Source organism: Habropoda laboriosa, unplaced genomic scaffold (assembly GCF_001263275.1).
Source record: "Habropoda laboriosa isolate 0110345459 unplaced genomic scaffold, ASM126327v1 scaffold64, whole genome shotgun sequence".
NCBI lineage: Eukaryota > Metazoa > Arthropoda > Insecta > Hymenoptera > Apidae > Habropoda > Habropoda laboriosa.
Genome location: NW_017100183.1, coordinates 910,677 through 929,009, shown reverse-complemented (window position 1 = coordinate 929,009; position 18,333 = coordinate 910,677). Strand labels below are relative to the sequence as shown.

Sequence of the window (18,333 nt, the reverse complement as noted above, 5' to 3'; positions counted from 1 at the left end):
TCGTTCCTCTCTCTCTCTCTCTCTCTCTAGCCATCGACGTCGGCTGGAATTGTCTCGAGCTAGCTCGAAGAATGGAAAAGTTTTCGGGAGGTCGAGAAAATTTCGCGCCTCGTCGCTTCTCGCTATCTCCAACTTCCTCTCCCATTCTCAGCCTGCTGAAGGAACACACGCGTCAAACTCAACTTCGCGATAATTCGTCGAGTCTGTGCATTTTCCTGTAGCGTCTTCAACTTTAAGCGGACGGAAAAGAAAGGAGACGAAGAAGCTAGACGAGGGTAGTGAAAAAAAGAACGTGAAAGGGTGCGATTTGCGTAAGAGATAATAAGGTTTGGATAGCTTTTGACACCTGATCCCTCCCTTCGAGGTAGACACAATGCGAGGTTGAACCCTCTAGACTCGCGTAAGCTCGGCCTTTGTCTGGATAGCAATGAAACGAGTGCCTCGCAGCTCCCTAAATAATGTTGAACGCGTGGCTTACATTTGTATTCAGTGTTCGGGAGGCGTTTCTCCTTCGCGCGAATACGTATTGCCGATTTATCTCGAGAGGCAACGATAATGTGGCTACTGGCCTCTAAAGGGGGTGTGCATTATCGCGTGTGCCTGGAGGAAACCGTGGAACTATGACGGAGGAAATTGCACGGGCGTGTATACGCGCGCGTGTGTGTTGGGGAAAGGGAGAAAGAAAACGTGGGAGAAATAAACATGCGACGGAGGAGTCCGATTAATTCTCCGCGTAGAATCCCGACGAATCGCGGGATTTACCGTCCGTCGAACGCACGGATTCTCCGCGATCCCTAAATAACGAGCGAATGCATTGTTCCAAATGGTATCTAACGGCGTGCAGAGAAACCTCGTAAAAAAAAGAAAAAAAAAAACGTAGCGTTCATGCATATGCAAGCGTCATAAATTTATGCGGCCATTCGTATCTTTATTCAGCTTCCAACTGTATCCCTTTTTTTGGGTGGGGAAGAAAAGGGGAAATATAAACGAACCGCGCGACGTAACGAGTGCAAAATATGAGAGCTCGATGAAAAAAAAAAGTAGGGAAGAAGGAAGGGGTGAAGAACGAACGTGGAAATTCGCCGATTCGTCGTCCAGTTGCGACGATCGCGTGCGATTTCGCGATTCGACAGAGGTGTACGCGATTATTAACAGGGGGAAACTCACCCCGTGGGCGCGTTCCACCGGATCCAGAGAGGCGGTTCGAGATCTGAAACAAGAAGAAAGAACGGTTGGTTTCGCGGGGATACGATAGCCGCGGGAACTTTTGCAATTTACAGCCCGGAAAATTGCCGTAAGAGCGATCGCGTGACCGAAAGGAGGCAGTTCGAGGTCATGGCGGGAAGGTATCCCTTCGGAGGAAGGAAGGGAGAGAAAGAGGCGCGAAGGAGAAAAGAGCGGTGGTAAGTTGGCGAGGAACAAAAGGGGGAAAAACGAAACTGTGCCGCCAAAGTCTGCCGGTATAGTCTTCGGGGAGTTCGGAAATCCTATTGTGTCCGGATTTAATCGACGAGTGACGTTCAGCGCCGCCGTGAGACATTCTGGTACAATCAGGAGGAGATAATAGGAGCCAGCCGGAAGGTCATCGACCGATCTCTAATCTACGTCGCGAGATAACGCGCCATCGGCAATTTCTTGCCACCAATCCAGCTTAGATCGTGACCGTCGAAATCTCTCGCGGTGCTTGGACGACGGAACGTGTCCCTTCAGCCTGGGAATCGAACCTCGAGGCTTTTCTACACGCGATCGCGGCTATTTGAATTTCAAATGCTCGGGGGCATAACGTGGTACGCATCGGGAAACGTAAATTCCCGTTGGAAAAATTCCTCCTAACGTTCTTCCAAATATTCCCCGCTACACTTTTAACCCTTCGTCCGATTTATTCGCAGTTACTCTAAACACGAGATACATTCCGTCAGGCTGCCAGTAAAACGTTAACCACTTCAGGGACGATTTTTTTAAAGTTGGAAAATATTGATCCAACTTTTTATGTAGTTACGTTTATATTCGCGGTTAGATCGACAGCAATTAAACCACTTTCCCTGGGAGATTTTTCGAGATTTCGGGAGACTGTGTTTTTCATATATTCTCTGTAGCAAATATTAGAATTTTCGGAAAATCTAAAAGTACACGTATGTGTCGGTGTCCCTGAAGAGGTTAAACGGAGAAAATTACCGCGGAGAAAATGGCGTATCAAGGGGAATGATTATTCTTTTTTTCTTTCATTTGGAGAAAATGGTCGTTTGCAGGGGTCTCTGGCCATTGTTATCCGCGTTGCCGTAAATTATCCGCTCGAATTCGTCCGCCGCGTTTCCTAGGAAATTGAGTTGGTTGACATTAATGCGATGTTCGCGGCTCAACCACCCGGCAGTTCCGTCGCAGAGATGCGTTTCCGGCAAGGACTACCAGCCATAAATTGCTAAATACCCGCACTTAAAACGAGCCAACCAGCGGACGCCGTGCTAACCGAATATTCGTCGATGCGCTCTTGCAGAATCCCCCGTTGTACGTGTCATCAACCACAACTGTTTCTTTCCCCGAGTAAAATGTTAGCCGCCGGTATATCGCGATTAAGCGTTAGAATAAAATCTTATAAATAAAGATCTATTTGCGTGGAAAAGACGCCGGCTATATATACACGCGTCGATCGATAGTTTTGCAGAGTTTAATATAAATGTCATGCCAGTATATTCTGCTCACGCTAGTCGGACAGAGACGGAGACGGAGACTAGTGTGGAAAAAGAGAGAGAGAGAGAGAGAGAGAGTCCTCGACCTCTTAGGAAGGAGCACGGCAAAGCACAGCGCACTGTCGTGCACCGAATAAATACGACTCGGCCGATATCCGCCAATAAAATACGACGTCCCATAAATCTACATAAAGCTGTAATGATTGAGAACCGGACGGTAGCGGGATCTGAATCGACCGCCGCGCCGCAGCCGTATCAAACCCCCGACGAACATCTACGCGATCCCCGTCGATTTCACGAAAACCATTTCTACCAACCGTCGGTCCACCCTTTCCAACTTTGTCCCGTTAAAGATCCCACCCTTCTAATCTCCGAGCGATACCTCCGAGGGACTCTAATTATCATCTTTCGACACCGCCCTGTTCTCGTTCGCGAACCGACCGCCACAGCCTTTGACTATTAACTTCCCTCTTCCGCGGCTCGTGGGAATTGTGGCCCTAAAGCTGTTCGCGGAGAGGAACACGAGTAACGTAACGCTGGCTCGCCGGAGGGAACCGGAAAACTACGACTCGAAATCTAATCGGCCGCTCGTTCGTCCCGTGAAAAGTGTCTCGGCGAAGCGACGATTCCGGTAGAGACGCACACTCGCTCTCGAGAACCGTGGAACGACTGCAAACGTGACACCGGAAGACCCAGTCCGGTCGCGCTTCAGTTTCATTGTTCCTGACCCTCGCTCGCCTCTGCCACTCCTGTCTTTATCAAAGACGATATTCCTCTACTCTCCGAAAAAATATTCGCGTTAAATTGGACAAACCTATTCGCTAATCTCAAGTAAGATTTTTAACGAGATCTCGAAAGCTCGAATTGGAGGGTCTGGAAAACTGGCAAGTTTCGCAAGTCTACTCGGAATTGTAGAACCGCAGAAGAGAGCCTCGAATGAACTAATCAAAGCACACCCCTTCAGCTGAACGGATCGTACATTCACAAAGTAGCCGCAAACAGGCTTCGTCGTAACTTATCCAAAGAGCATCTCCGGTTGACTGCTCGCAGCTTCTCGAAAATCAATAGCAAAAGTCGCGAACCCGGTACGCTCGCTCGCTCGCCATCAGGATCGAAGAAAAGCGACCCGGGAGATCGCGGAGGGTCCTTTACCTTCGTCTAAAGATAGCGGCGTGATGTCGGACCGGCGATGTCAGGTCGGCTCTAAATTTACACCGAGTCTATAGGTTGAACGCGAGGAGAACGAGCGGGCAACGAGACATCGGTAACCCGACGGGTCGGCTGATCGGACGGCAGCTCTAATTTTAGATAAATCCATCCGGCAGCCGATATTAGTCGTTGCCCGTGCTACTCTCGTACGTGTGAACGCACACGATGCTTCCAATACACGCCGGTCACCTAATAATGCACGCCAAGGTGCGCGCGTACATGCACTACTCGTCGCACGCCTACGTCCGTGTGTGTGTGCTGGCCCGTGTACGAGCATCGAATTGCTCGCCAGGAAATCGATGTCCCTCTGGACGGTACCAGCCCGGTACCAACCGCCCTAGGCTGGCCTCTCCGCGTCCGAAGGCGTACACACGCGTTCCACCATCTTTTAATGCCCAATTATTCTACGCTCCGACGATTCCCTCTCCGACCACCTAATAGGACGCTCTTTTTCTAACCACCTTTCCACAGTCCCCTCCCCAACGATTGTTCCAGGATGCAAAGAGGTGTCATCGACGAACAGGTGTGTATACCTCGGAAATTCGTCGAAGGGAAAAGCTAGAAGGATCTACGTGGTCGTAAACAGGGATATGCAAATGTTCGGGAGAACCTTGTTCACTTCCCTGCCCGCGTTCACAGAGAAAGCAAACCGGAGGAACGGTTGGAGAGGCTGCTTGTGAAAATATTGTTTCGGTTGTTAGAGCTCGTGGGTTGGAAGGCCGCGCCGGGAAGATTATTCGCGACGCGACATGCACGCGAACCGCGACAGGAACACGGTTCGAATCGAGGTTTCCAGGGGGGAGGGTGAGAGAATCCTGGATTTGCCGATCGAGGAATCGGCTAAATCTAAATTTATTCGTGGCGCGCGCGCACCGCCGCATTTCCGATAATTCTGTTTACTCGATCCCCGCCTCTGCTCCTGCCACTCTTTTCCACGAGGTTTCACCGAGAGAGCAAAAGGTCTTCGCGTTCATCCGTCCGTGTAAAGCTTCCGGTTCTCGCGGTATTTATCCTTGCAAATAGTCGCAGCTCCAATCTAGTTTAAAAGTTATAGAACCGAGTCGAAGGTCGAACGAAGGAAGCTCGATAACGAAGAGAGAGAGAGAGAGAGAGAGAAGAGGGAAAAAGAGGCCGGAGGCTTTGAATGAACGTTTCATTTCGACGCTCGACGTGGCCGGAAATGGGAAATGGAGCTCGAGGCCAACGAGACCGGTGAAATGCAAATGAATGGCTGGTTCTCCGCCTAGCTACACCCTCTCTCGTACCTTTGCCCACCCTTCCTCGACTCCCAGGCAAGGATTTCACGCGGCGTGTACGTGCGTCTCGCTGCTCGACTCGTGTGCCACTGAGAAAAGTGCAGCCATCACGCAGCCCCCGCGCGCAGCTCAGTGAAATAACCATGAAACTGCACCGACGCGACGCCACGCGACAGCGCATAAGCCCGCATGCGGCCGAATACACGCAAATTAATAAATACCTCGAGCATCATTTATAAACGCCAATTTTCGTAATACTTCCAGGACGTTGAATTAACGCCGGCTTTTCGACCTGTTATCGTTGTGTCAGCTTTTACGCGCTTGCTGGATTTCGATACGTTCTTTCAGCGGCACATCCTGCAAATTCTACAATGTTCGCTTGTAAGCCGTTAAAATCATTCGTGGTACGCGAAGAACGAAACAGACAGACCGTTTGCTGCGAAATTAACCATTCGTAACGACGAACGCACGCGATCGCGTAGAAAAGGAAAACGAGCGGAAGGATCGAGGTGATTGCTGATCGAGTTACCGTCGACCCGACGACCGTCAAAGGATTCTCCAGATTCCGTAGGACCGGAAGTTTAATTCCGAAGACCGCCACAAAGGACCACCGGCCGATGGGATTACGATTTCGACCAAACAGATTCTCCCTCCTTTTCCCTTTCGTTTTCTTACTTCCCCTCCTTTGCTTGCACTTGGTTCGACGAAGACGCGACATCTCGCGATTGGTCAACTCCTCCAACTCGAGCGCCCGCGACTTCCACAGTTTGTTCTCCTTCGCGTCGCTCTCGCCCCGTTTTCTCGTCGTTGCGGCAGAAAACACAGCTTCTCCGGTTGTGTGGGAAGTTGGACGCGTAGGTGCATGCATGTTGGTTGGAACAATTAATCGCCAATTAAAGCAGCTACGCCGATCCCGTACAATCCACTTTCCAGCCGATTAACGCAGAGTCAGGATAATGAGCTTTATTAACCAGTCTAATGAAATCCAAAGTTATCGAACACGAGGGGTGGAGGGGAAGAGATGGGGAGAGAGAGAGAGAGCTGGTAACTGGAAGGCACCGGACACAGCCAAATACGATATACGCGCGTCTACTCGGAGTTGGCTGCAATCCGATTCGGAAGGGCTTCGTCGTTGATCCATGCTCCGCGGGAAGACCGAGTTAGAGGCGGCTTCTCCTATAGAAGAAGAGGGCGAGAGGCGGTTGGAACTACCAACTGGCTCGACCACGGAGTTTCCCTCTAACTCCCAGAAATTCCACGGTATTAATTTATCTTCGTACCTTTAGTTTCTCCTATATCCCCGTGTCTATCTTCTTCCATCGATCAACGTGCCTCGCGTATGTTATGCACATCACAAGTACTTCATCCCTCCAATAAGCGTTTCCAACCATCTTCTTTCCTTCTCGAAACGCTTATTAGACTCGAACGAGCATTCTCGAGCAATTTCTCGTATCGGATGTCGCAAACACCCAAGAGTTTATCTACTCCCGTTTAGAACTGTTATTTCGTTCGAGTCGATAATTCTTCGCGCAGAATGTATACATCCTCCGCTATGCAAGAAGGCGACAAGACAAACGCCAGCCCACGAAATCCCTCGAACGCATCGCAGCGCCATACTTCCCTTAGCCTCCGCGAGTCAGTGCATTTCTCTTTATGCTCTCCCCGTTCCACGCGTTCCACCACATAACTTACAGCTTTTCACCTAGGCCCGCGTCGGCAGTAAATATTCCTTTGCAACCAATTTCCATTTGCGCTCGCCCTTCGCGCCACTACCACTTCTCGAGCCAGCCAGCCAGCCAGCCACACCACCACAGACCGTGGTTTTCTTTTCTTTAAGTAAACCCGCGGCGAGTGTTCGGGGTGAAAGTGAGAATAAAAAGGGGTTCCAAGAGGGTTTCGTGTTTTCTAGCACTGTAGAGCACGCGTCGCGAACTATGCTGGATAATGCAGGGAGGCTGGCGAGCACGTTAATTGTGATTACTCTTGGACGATTTTCAGAGGGAAACAATTGGAAAGTGTGTGCGTGGAATATTCGGATCGATGGTACGGTTCGAACGAAGCGTAGTCAAACATTTTTCTCTCCGCGGAGAGTCTGCCGGCTGGCTATCTATTTCCAAGCGCAATTTTTCAACCAGTCAGAGAATTATTCCCTCGTTTCGATCCGGCGCTGTCTATTTGCGTTTCTTCTGCGTCTGCTGCATAAGTTACGGCTCGCCGTCCCGCGCGATAAATACATCATTTCACCCCCCGGTCTCGCCTCTCATCTAGCCAATTTCTGTTTGCGAATCCTCGCCTCGTTGCCCCCGTTGCGCCAGATTTACGCCAGAGACTCGGCCGTGTTCGAATTACGAGAATAGAGTCGACGTTTCTCCGAGATCCTCCTTCCGACTAATTCCTTCGAGCTGTACTCGAGACGCGCGACAACGGCAAATTAGAGTTCTTCAAACGAGTTGTAGATTTAACTCTCTTTTTCTCCCTTTCGAGTATCGTCCAATTCGTACTGTTCCCTGGATAAATCGAAATCAGCTAGGCACTAGTGAAAAGGAGGATTAGTGCGCGACGTCTTTGGGGCAAAGGTGCGCGATTGTAGCGCCTGTGGTCCTTTGCTCGCGATAATTTTCCTCCCCATCCTCTTCCTCCTCGGCTCACAACAATTTCTGTTCCACGGTAAATACTTTAATCCTTTCTCCGCACGAAAAATGGGCTGGTGGATTTGTATACGTCACCTTTCGAGAGGAACGAGTCGAGAAAAATTTCCATGCAAATGTACCCTTTTACAGCGCACCGGAATGCTAAATGAATACTGGATGGAAAAACGCGAAGGGTTGCCTGTCTGCCCTCTCTCTCCCGTGCCTAACCTGGCTACGAGTTGAAATTTTCTGGCGGTGTGACGCGTTTGAATTATTCTCGTCTCTCTTCTCTTCCACCCCTTTCTGAAGCCTCTTTTAATATTTCAAAAACGCGCATATACGCGTATATTTGCCGCGGGGGAATGCGCGAAATGTAAATACTCCGGCCCTTGACGTGCAAAACGTCTGTCGTTCCTCCAGTTCGGATCGAACGTCGACGATCAAACGCGAAATCGCGCGGTTAATTTAAGCAAAAAAAAAAGAAAGAAAAGAGTTCGATAAAGACGATTTGTTCGCAAGAATCGCAAGAAAGTCACCCTTCTCTACGAGATCTCCTCTCTCCGCTCGCAACATTTTTTTCCTCTCCCTCGTTCGAAATCGCGGAACGGATAATCCCCGCTCGTCGTATCCTCGACGATTCGAAACATGTGCGGGTATCAACATCCACGAGATCGTCGCGGATTAAACGGCAGGAGCAGAACCGAGGAATCGGAAGGGTGAAAGGAAGAGGGAGCGATAGATCTATCCGAGACGTAGGAAACTTGGTTTGGTGAACCCCAACAGGAAAGCTCTCAAGATAAAAAGGAGCGCGAGAAGAAAGAAGATAGTTTGCGTACTTCCGTTACTGCTTCTCTCGTACACATATACACCATCCGAATTTCCCCTTGCAAAAACAAAAGAAGAAAGAGGGAGAGAGGAACGCGTTTGTGCGAGAAACGCGAGTTTTCTCTGTCAGAAGGACCTGCCCACACCTTCTTTCTTAATTACCGAGCCAGCTCGTACATTCGTTTCGCGGCTCGGGGGCTGGTCGAAACACGCTTTCAGCCGTGGCTGCCTCTTCAGCCCCCGTCCCGACGCCTCCGCCTTCGTTCTCGTTGGCCGGTGCTCTTTCGGAACAGCCGGAAGCGCGAAAGCGTTGGCGAACAAGTGGCAAAGGCGTTTCGCCGCCTGTAATCCAACGGGAAACGTGCCGTTTCCCACTATTTTCGACGCGTAACTTGGTTCCCCTTTATTTAGTTCCCGTGCCACGCCTTCCTTCCGCCAAAACCTTCTCGCAGCTTTTCTCCCCCGAAGCGTCGATTCGACGCTCCAAGTCGAAGCACAGAGATGATCGCAGATTCAACTCTCGTGTGCGTTCTCTAGGAGAAGAAAAAAGCGACGAGTAGGTACTAATTCGTAAAGTTGCCAGTGGTCTCGGTTCGTCTCCACTCTCGCGTGCTTACTGGGGGAACAGTCGATACAATGGCGACCGCACAATCGCGCCTCTGATGTAATTTCCACTTGTTCGCCGGCGGAAAGACGCGCCTCGGAAGACCGAGTGGCTGAAACTCGCGTCGTCGTCGTCGTCGTCGTCGTCGTCGGCAGGAGGCAGCCTCATTGTTGTCTGCTCCGTGTTTCTAAGCACGAGGAGCACGTAGGAAATTACGTTGCACGTCAGAATGCGGTTTCGCGTTGCAGAAAGCGGCTGGTCTCTCGTCCTCGATCGACCAACAGCCGAAGGAGGAGGCTGTGCGGGAGGTCGAGAAAGAGAATTAAGCTGGCTTTCCCCCCTACCAACCTAATTGTTCTTTCGAGTACTCCTCCTGTCGTGGTACACGCATTCTTCGAGACGCTCCTCCCTTTCTCTCCGCTGACGAGAGGAAACGCTTTTCCATTATCATCTCTTCGGGGGATTTTGAGGATTCCACGGAACAGCCGGTACGTTTGTCTTGTAACTGAGGTTATCGAGGGCCCAGCCAGTCAGCTTCTCTTTATCCGAGCTCGTGAGCGCGAGCAAAACCGCCCCTCGGAATTGCGTCCCAACGGAAGCGGGCGAGATGGGAGCAATCTTTAAACAGGCCTCGTAAAACTTGGACGAGCCGGTCGCTCTCGGCACGGGTTATAAAGCTCGTAAAGCCCTGTCCTGTTCTATGGCGGGGAAAGGGGAGCGCGAAGGTGCGGGGGAAACGAGGATTGTTTATCGGTTACTCGTACTTATTTCGCGAGGATAATCGTTTAAAGGAAGCTGATAGTTGCGAGAGACACTTGTGGAAATCGAAAGCACTCGTTGAGACAATTAGAGAAAGAAGCGTTAACCAGAGGCGAAGATCCGTCGCGGTGGAGAATTTGCGTCACGAACGAATGGAGGAAGCGATTGCAGGAAATGCTATCGCGAAGGGACGAAGAATCGAAGTTACGGACGTACGGTGAGGAGAAATGGAGTCATCGCGAGCGAAGTTTCCACGGAATCATCGGAAATTCGACGGCGGAGAGGAGAAACTTGGAGCAACATTTGGAAGTCAAATTTTATCGCGATCCAGCGTCTAGCCGGAGCGGAGGTTTCGCGTGGCGAGAAAAAGAAAAGGAGAAATAAAGTTGGAAGGCTCGACGGGTGAAAGCGGAACGATAAAGAGGCACCGGACGCGAAAGTACACGCCTCCGCGAGGAGAACTCAATTTTAGGATCGCGCTAGCGCGGCAAATCGCTTCGGAATCTTCCGAAACTGACGTCGAACCGTTCAAACATCCCCTACAACCCCTCCTTTCTCTCTCTCTCTCTCTCTCTCTCTCCCTCCCGACTTTTTTTTATCGACAATTTTTTCTCTCTCTCGTCGCCCGTCAACGAGCGGAATTGCATTTTCGGGATATCGCGGCTATATCACCGGTAAATTATCCACTGTATTCTGCAGAATGTGTAAAATATATCGGGACAATTTGAAACGTAATAATTCAGCGTGTTCCTGACGATCGTAACAGGTCCGAGAATTTAGGACCCGATTGATATTGCTCGTCGGTACTCGACATTACCATCCCCTCGATTTACCGGGTTAATTGATACCGTATAAATCAAAATTGCGTAAAACGAGAGCGCATTTTTACAGGAGGAGTAGGAATAAAAACGCGAAGAGGGTACGAAATGGGTAACATAAACCGGAGGATTTTATTTCTGTCGATAGAAAAAAATGCTAGTCGACCAATGTAAAAGCTGATGCACAGCCAAAAATGATTCGCACGGGGCTTTGATCGCGGTAAATGAAAAAGTCGAGTTTAAAAGTTGTTACAAACCGTGCATGATCGAACACTTGAATTAGTAGCGCGGCGAAATATCTCTCCCCCTTGATGGAAGATATTTATCAAGTATTTTGTACATACCCTACGAAATCGAATTTCATCGCATTTCTCCGACCCTTGTAAATAATAAAAAAAAAAAAAAAACTTGCACGCAGCAATTCGACTGCTTCAAACGCGATAACGGTTCGAGTGTACCGTTCGTGCACAGGTACAACGATCGCGTCGTTTAATCGTGCTCGGTTCTAAACGGAGAATTAAAAGGGCAACGGAGGAACTTATTCGTCGCTTTCGCTTCAAAGTTTTTCGTCTCGTTACTCTCCCTCTCTTCGCCTCTATCTCTGGTTCTCAGCGAAGGATAACAACGTCGTCGCGTGGAAGTTCGTCCGAAGGTACGAACGCGGAAGGTGTACTTTGCGTCTACAGAATGCTCGATTCAGGAGCGTCTACCGTCTCTCGTGGAAGGAGAAAAGTACCCACTTGAAGGCGGGACCTTTATCACGAGAAAGTTTCTCGAAACCAGCTGCAAGCTATTCCGTTCTCGTCCTCCCTCCTGCGCTATCATAATCGCAATAACCTCGTTATCAAAGCCTCGAGACTTTCTCGCGCTAGCCCTCGGCTTACAAGCGTTATTTCACGTCGACTCGTCGCATCTCTCCCTCCTCCGTTGCACGTTTGCAAAATTCTCGCATGTTCGCGCGGCGAGGAGCGAAGGAAAAGGGATCGTTTGGGGCAACGACGCGCCGCGATATTAATAATTCAACGGCAAAAAGCCGAATCGCAGCCAGGACCGACGCGGCGGCCGTGCAAATTCGGAACGTTATCCGACGTGAACGGGAATTATTAATAACGCTGACACGATCGTTCTACGGGCGTCGCTTATCCTGGCGACTCGCGCGCGCGGTCTTCGATGTCCCATGGCTCCCGCTAATGCGTTTCCAAATCGAGCCAACCTGACCATGCCCGCCATCGTGGTCACGATCGATAGGTTCTACACTCTCAGGAATATGCGTCGAACGTTAGATCCCACGTTTATTCGGTCGTTCGTAGACAACGGTTCTCCAATCCTTTAAGAACCTATACTGAAAGATTTCAGACGGATATTTAAAAAATTGACAGAGCTACAAGTCTTCCTTCCTGGGAAAAGTTCGATATAATCTTCGCTGTACGATGCTCGACTCGTGACCGAGTCTGGTTTCAGCTCGAGCTCGGTTAGTATCGTTGCGCTCCCGATGTGTTAATCCCGGAAGGGCGAAATTCTAGTAGTTGGTGTGAGAGGTTTCTCTCCGTAAGAATATTTTTCAACTCTTTTTATTTGCGGTGGTGCGTGGGTATATATTAGGTCGGTGTACGTTGCGATTGGTTGGACGTTGAAGGTGGTGGAAAAGAAGGTCTCGAAAAATGCGGAGATGTGATTGGATATTAGGAAACTAGTGGAAGGAGAACGTGAGGGTGAAGGTGGTGGGCAAAAGTTGAAACAATTTGGGAAAAGGGATAGGAAATATGACCAGGATGCGACTTGAACTGCTTTTATGATAGGGAAGGAATTTGCTGGGGGGCTAGGAAGACGGCTGGAAAGGACTGTTTATTAATTTATCATGTGTTACTGCGCGACCGGGCACTCGCCGATACCTTTTTCCTTTTTTCCAAGAAAATTCCCCAATTTATAGCCTGTTCTTTTCGTCGTATCTCCAGACAGATAGTAACCCCTTAAGAGACGATAAATCAACGGGTCGATAGTCGACGAATTTTCCACTAAAAGCAGCCTAAACCCTCGTATAGCCCAGAAATAGCGGGGTATAGTTGACGGGTGCCGGAATTATTAATAGGTGAAACAGGATCAATCTCGGCCGCAGTTATCCGGACCAGCCAGCCGATCTTCGATACACCTGCCGCATCCTACACCGCGCGGCTGATGCGTTTTCGATGCGTTCCGCCTGCGAAAGGCATCAAGGCAAACGGGCTTAAGCGGAGAGCACGCGTGTGCCACGCGCGCGCCAGCCATGGCAAGAGATAACGCGCGACCGATACCTCCAAGTAAATCGAGTTTCACCGGCCAATTCCCCCTCGGCTCGCATTCAAACAATCTCGTTGCCCCGATACGCGAATCGTATTAAATTATAAACAGTTATTACGCGCGGGAAAACGCGCGGCCGACCAAATTAATAATAATACACTCGCAGCCGCGTAAACTCCGCCCCGCCGTTAATATTTCATTCGTGAAATTCGATTACGCGTTGCATGTAATTTAGACCCCCGCGAGTCACAGCCTCTGCCGAATTTTATAGAGGAAAAGATAATTAGAGAATTCGTTCGTTTTTCCCCCATTTTTCCTACCGGCCCCACTGTTTCGCGCCCGAATAACTCCGTGATATTTTCCTGTCGCGAAACGAGCTCGACCGACCAACCTGAAACGTGTATTTACCTGTCGGCAATTGTAATTTAATCTCGTCCGTATCACGTTATATGCATGTAATTATTATCGTCGACGCGTTGTATCCATCGCTGGCTTTCCAGTTTTTACCAAACACCGAGAACCGTCAATTTCGTCGTTTAACGTGAAAATATTACAGGAACGAAATGGTAAGGATCCGCTGAGAAGAGCTCCTAACAGAACGAACCGTCGCTTTTCGCTACACGACTCCAACGTGTTTGCCCGCGGGCTCACGTACCTCCTAGATTACATTCTGGCGAAGGTAAGCGTAGTCTGGTAACGGTAGTATCTTTCAACCTGCCGGCCCCTTGGCGTACCTGTGATCCGATATCGAATTAACTCCAGCACACCGTGGCCTCTCTCTGGGTGTGTAGCTGCGTGTACGCGAGCACGAAACCGTCGAGATGGTGCGAAAAAACCATCATCGTCGGTTTCCATCGCGAACCACGGTTCTCTCTCTCTCTTTCTCGAGAGAGAGAGAGAGAGAGAGCGTTTATTAATTGATAAGCTCGACGAACTTCCTCTTCGATAAACCCCCGGTTATCGGTGGATAAAAGCACGCGTGACTCTAGGTCGGTTGATTTCCAATTGAAAAGGTTGCGATTCGCCGATGGTGAAATTTATCGCGGTTAAAACGTCGTTGGATATTCGCCGGAAGTTCAAGTTTGCCCGGTTACTCTCTGGCTTTAATCCGAGTATTTACTTTGTCTGACTAGATTTCTCGGTGGATTACAGACCAGTCGAATTCAATCCTCTTGTATTCACTAGGGCCACGTGTAAATTACAAAGTGGACCGTCGCGTTTCCAATGGTCTTTAATTATTCGACCATCGGAGATAGCTGAAGGCTGCTCGAGTGTTCGAGTAAGTACTTGAACCGACTGATCGATCCTACCTCTAAAAGCTCGAGAGGATAGAGAACGAAGAGGGTAATAGCTGCACGTTTCGTAGGCGTTCTTCGTTTGAGAACGTTGCGAATAATTTTGGTGGCGAGGGAGAAGAGAAGAGAGAAGTCGCGGCGACGAAATGGAGCAGTTTCGAGACATTGTCCGCGACAGGGGCGAGAGACACGTGTACGGTTACGAGAAAATACTGCTCGACTTCTCGCAAAACTCGTATTATTTTCAGAAGGAAACTGCTCGAGAAGAGAGCACTTCGCGAGAACTTTTCTGCTTCTTCCCTCTCTCGGCTACCATATCGTTGCTTCGCCTTGTAATTAGATAACTTTTCATCTCGTTTTAAACGCTGATCGTGTTCTCCTCGTTGTTCGAACGACGTCAGCTGGCGCATTATCAATCCGCGCTTTTTAATTAATTCATAGGCTCGCGTGTACGTGACCATGCGGCACTCACGCGAGAACGGTTCCCACGCTGTCACCGATTTTCGTGTGGCGCGCCGCTGCAGGTCCCTTTGTTCGGTTCGATCGGTTCACGCGGTGGAAATCTCGCGTCTGCGGGCGCAACACAGCCACGAAAGCTAGTCAATCAGGAGATAATTGCGAAAGTTACGTGTAAATGAGATAAGGCATTCGTGTTTTAGAACGGATTCACCCCTCTCCAATTTCAAACACTGTCGCCAAATCCTTTATCCGACCAAACTGTACCTCATTTCCTTTGCTTGCACCGCTGTATTCATCATCGCTTTACCGTTATTTCTCTTCGATACTATGGAACTGCTTCGCACACAGCGGAGCCTTAAAGTGTTTCGTACAACTTCTCGTTATTGGTTCTACGTACAATCGACAAGTTTAATTCTACTTAAACATGCTGACGGTGAGGTGAAACAGAGTGGAGAGGAACGATTCAATGCCTATCCGTAACGCGACTAAGAGAGGGAACCACCCATTCTCTGTCTAGAACAACCTCGAGCATGTTTCAGAACGAAATTGCCCGATTGTACCTTTTGCTGTTTATCAGATGTTAGGTGGGCTGTATGGCAGTGGGATCGGCGAATCGGGCCACTAGATCGATAGAAATTAAAGTGGTAGTTGAAAAGGGACGGGAAAGGGTCGGTCGGATGTTAACCAATCGAGTTACGCAACGTCGAAACAGCACTCGTCGTATCGAGTATGCCTGACACTCGGTTTCGCCGGAGTTTCGCGGAGCCGGTGCCAGCACAGTCAGCGGAAAACTTCAATTTTTAATTAATACCGATACAGCCACTTCTTCCTGCTAGAGAGACCGGCAGTCAGCGCGCGATTTCGTTGTTCCGTAATTACGTAACGTCCGGCGCGAAATTGCGCCACGTGAATGCAGTCCGCGTCGTTTCACGCGACACGAATAGTTAACGTTTTCACCAGCTGCATCCCACTTTCCCATCCCTCTCCTCCTCTTCATCCGCACTCCTGCCGCTACTTTTTCGTTTTCTGAAACGACACCGGTGATATTCTCCCAACGGAGAACTTTGTCCCGCTTGCAGCAGCAGGGCCGGCCGTCAAAGAACGGTTAATTCGGTGCGTCGCGTCGCGTCACGGCGTCGAGTCAAAAGCCGGCTCAAAGCGTTACCACGCGCCACTCTGATTACAGAGAGGATCCCAGTAATTTGCGGTCCGAACCAATCACCTATGGGATTCGAAGCTGCCCGCTGTCGGAGATTTCGCGAGTCAACCTTCCCCGTGAAATCTCGTTTGGAGCTTCGACGATTTCATTTCCGACCCCGAACCTCTCTGCCGCTCGCTGCCTCCCCTGGGCGATTATAGAAACCGAGAATAGAAAGAGGAGGAAGAACGGTAGCAACGGTGGTTTGAAAAATGTCCCCGGGAATGACGGCGCCGCTGACTGGTCTCGGGGATCGTGGACCGAGCGAGAGACCTTGTCTGACTGGACGTAATTAATAATAAGGCTTTAACGCGTCGTCAGCTGCACCTGTAATTTTTCATCGGCGGATGCCGATTCTCCGGCGCTGCAGCCGCCCCGGCTGTGGCTCTAGCAGACCGAAATGATGGAAGAGGCGCCGATGTTCTTGTTGCCGAATAGAGGGAGGATAGCAGAGGAGGAGAAGGTGGCCGCGGGGTGTGGGAACTAAGATAATTCATTAGCCACGCGAGGCATTGTTGTGATTCATTATCGGTGCTCGAGCTCTGGCTGGCCTTAGCCTCTCGGCAATTTATTAACAGCGAACGAGAATATTATGATCAACGAGGCCGCGTGCCCTCTCTGGCGGAAGCTTAACGGACTTCAACCCACCGATATTTATTTCCAAATGATCGCCTAAAGATCCTTCCTCCACGCTATCCATTTCTCTAGCCGTTAAGATTCACCCTCGTCACACTATCCCTCTCCACACGACCGACCAGTTTAATCCTCCCTAAACGGTTCATACCTACACCCTTCTCGCTGTATTTCTCTTGTTCAGGACCACGCGACATCCTCGCAGATCTGTCTGACGTTAACTGATCATGTGCAGAGCGAGAATCGGAGCTGCTCTGCTGCACAGAGGTGGTAAGACAGGCGAGGACTCTTAAGGTCCACGACACACGGTCCAGCGTACCTTGACCACACGCTGCGACGCGTCTCTCTCTCTCTCTCTCTCTGTCGGTCGATACCGATGCTCGTCAACCAGTGTCCTCCACCCTCTGCTCTCTCTGTCTCACTTTACAGTCACCCCTTCTTCAGACTGCTCTCTACCGGCGAGACTCTGTGTGTTACGTCAACGGCAGACCGACCTCAAACCTTCCACTTTACCCGGCGTCCGCGATGTCTTCCTCCCTGGTCGTCGTGGCTGCCGGTGACGTCACCGCGCTGTCCTACTCTCCGCTCGGTTAAATTCATATCGCCGTGCCCCGGCACATAATAACACATCGACTATCAACGATCCTCGTTCACCTGCTCTCCTCGGTTTCTTTCCTTTTCCGACCTTTCGCAAGGCTGCAAAGCGCTACGTCCATCAGACTGCAAGGGATAAGGGACAAAAATTTGCCAAAGTTTTTCTTCGTCCAAGACGCGGCACACTTGGCCGACGTAATGCGCCGTCATTTACATAATAATAATACTAACGATCGGCAGGAGAGGGAGAATGGCCGTAATCAGTCGGTCGAAAATCCACGCGGCGTTAACAGGCCGTCACGAGCAGCGGTCCACCATTAACATTCTACTTTGAAAGTTCGCCCCGAGTAAAAAGACAGGCGCGAGCCGGGGCAACGTCGAAGCGAAGATAACGAGAACGTTTAACATGCAAATACCCGCTGTACGAAACGAACGCAAAACACGGGCGTAGGTTCCGCGCACCGCGCCGCGGCGGGTCAAATGATCGCGCGGCTTGACGCCAAGTCCGTGGGCAAAAACAGAAATGTTACGACGTAGGTCGGCGGATTTCTTGTCGAGCCTGAAACCTCCCGAAGAGAAATATCGAGAAAAGTCTATAGAGCGCGTGATAACTTTATCAGCAGGGAACCAAACGGCCGTTGAAACGGAACAAAGAAAGGAACGCGGAGGGACGAAAACGACAGCATTAGCTAATCTAGTTGGCCGGTTGATGTAACGGAGACAACAGTTCGAGGGGTGGAAGGAGGGAGAGTCGCGTGGCACAGCAATGAATTTCCGGCTTAAGGCGCTCGAACGATAGAGGATGAATAGGGGCGGATCTGGAGAAGGGTAAACGGGCGGACAAGATAGAGTGCGACTCGTCTAAGCCGAATGCAACGGTGGATGGCCCTCCGGTGCGCGTCGAGCCCACCGAAGCGGAACAAAGCGCGATCCCAATGAGCTGACTCGGCAATTCCCCGCTCGAGTCTAGCCGAAACTAGCTCGCTAATATTACCCCTGCATTCGGTGCACCCAAGCATCCGGGCTTTGCAGCCGCGGATGGCCACTTGACCCGCTCTAGCCGGCCGGGTCAGGCACCGTTATTGATTC

At 50.3% G+C, this 18,333-nt stretch overlaps 1 protein-coding gene across 1 annotated transcript in view; it reads right to left on the bottom strand.

Moving 5' to 3' along the window:
• The window catches only part of LOC108579280 (protein turtle-like), an 89,840-nt gene that overhangs the window by 59,202 nt on the left and 12,305 nt on the right, over positions 1 to 18,333 (bottom strand). Inside the window, exon 2 of the mRNA XM_017942788.1 lies at positions 1,168 to 1,210. The gene's annotated coding sequence lies outside the window, so the exon portion shown is untranslated. The remainder of the gene's footprint in view (positions 1 to 1,167; positions 1,211 to 18,333) is intronic.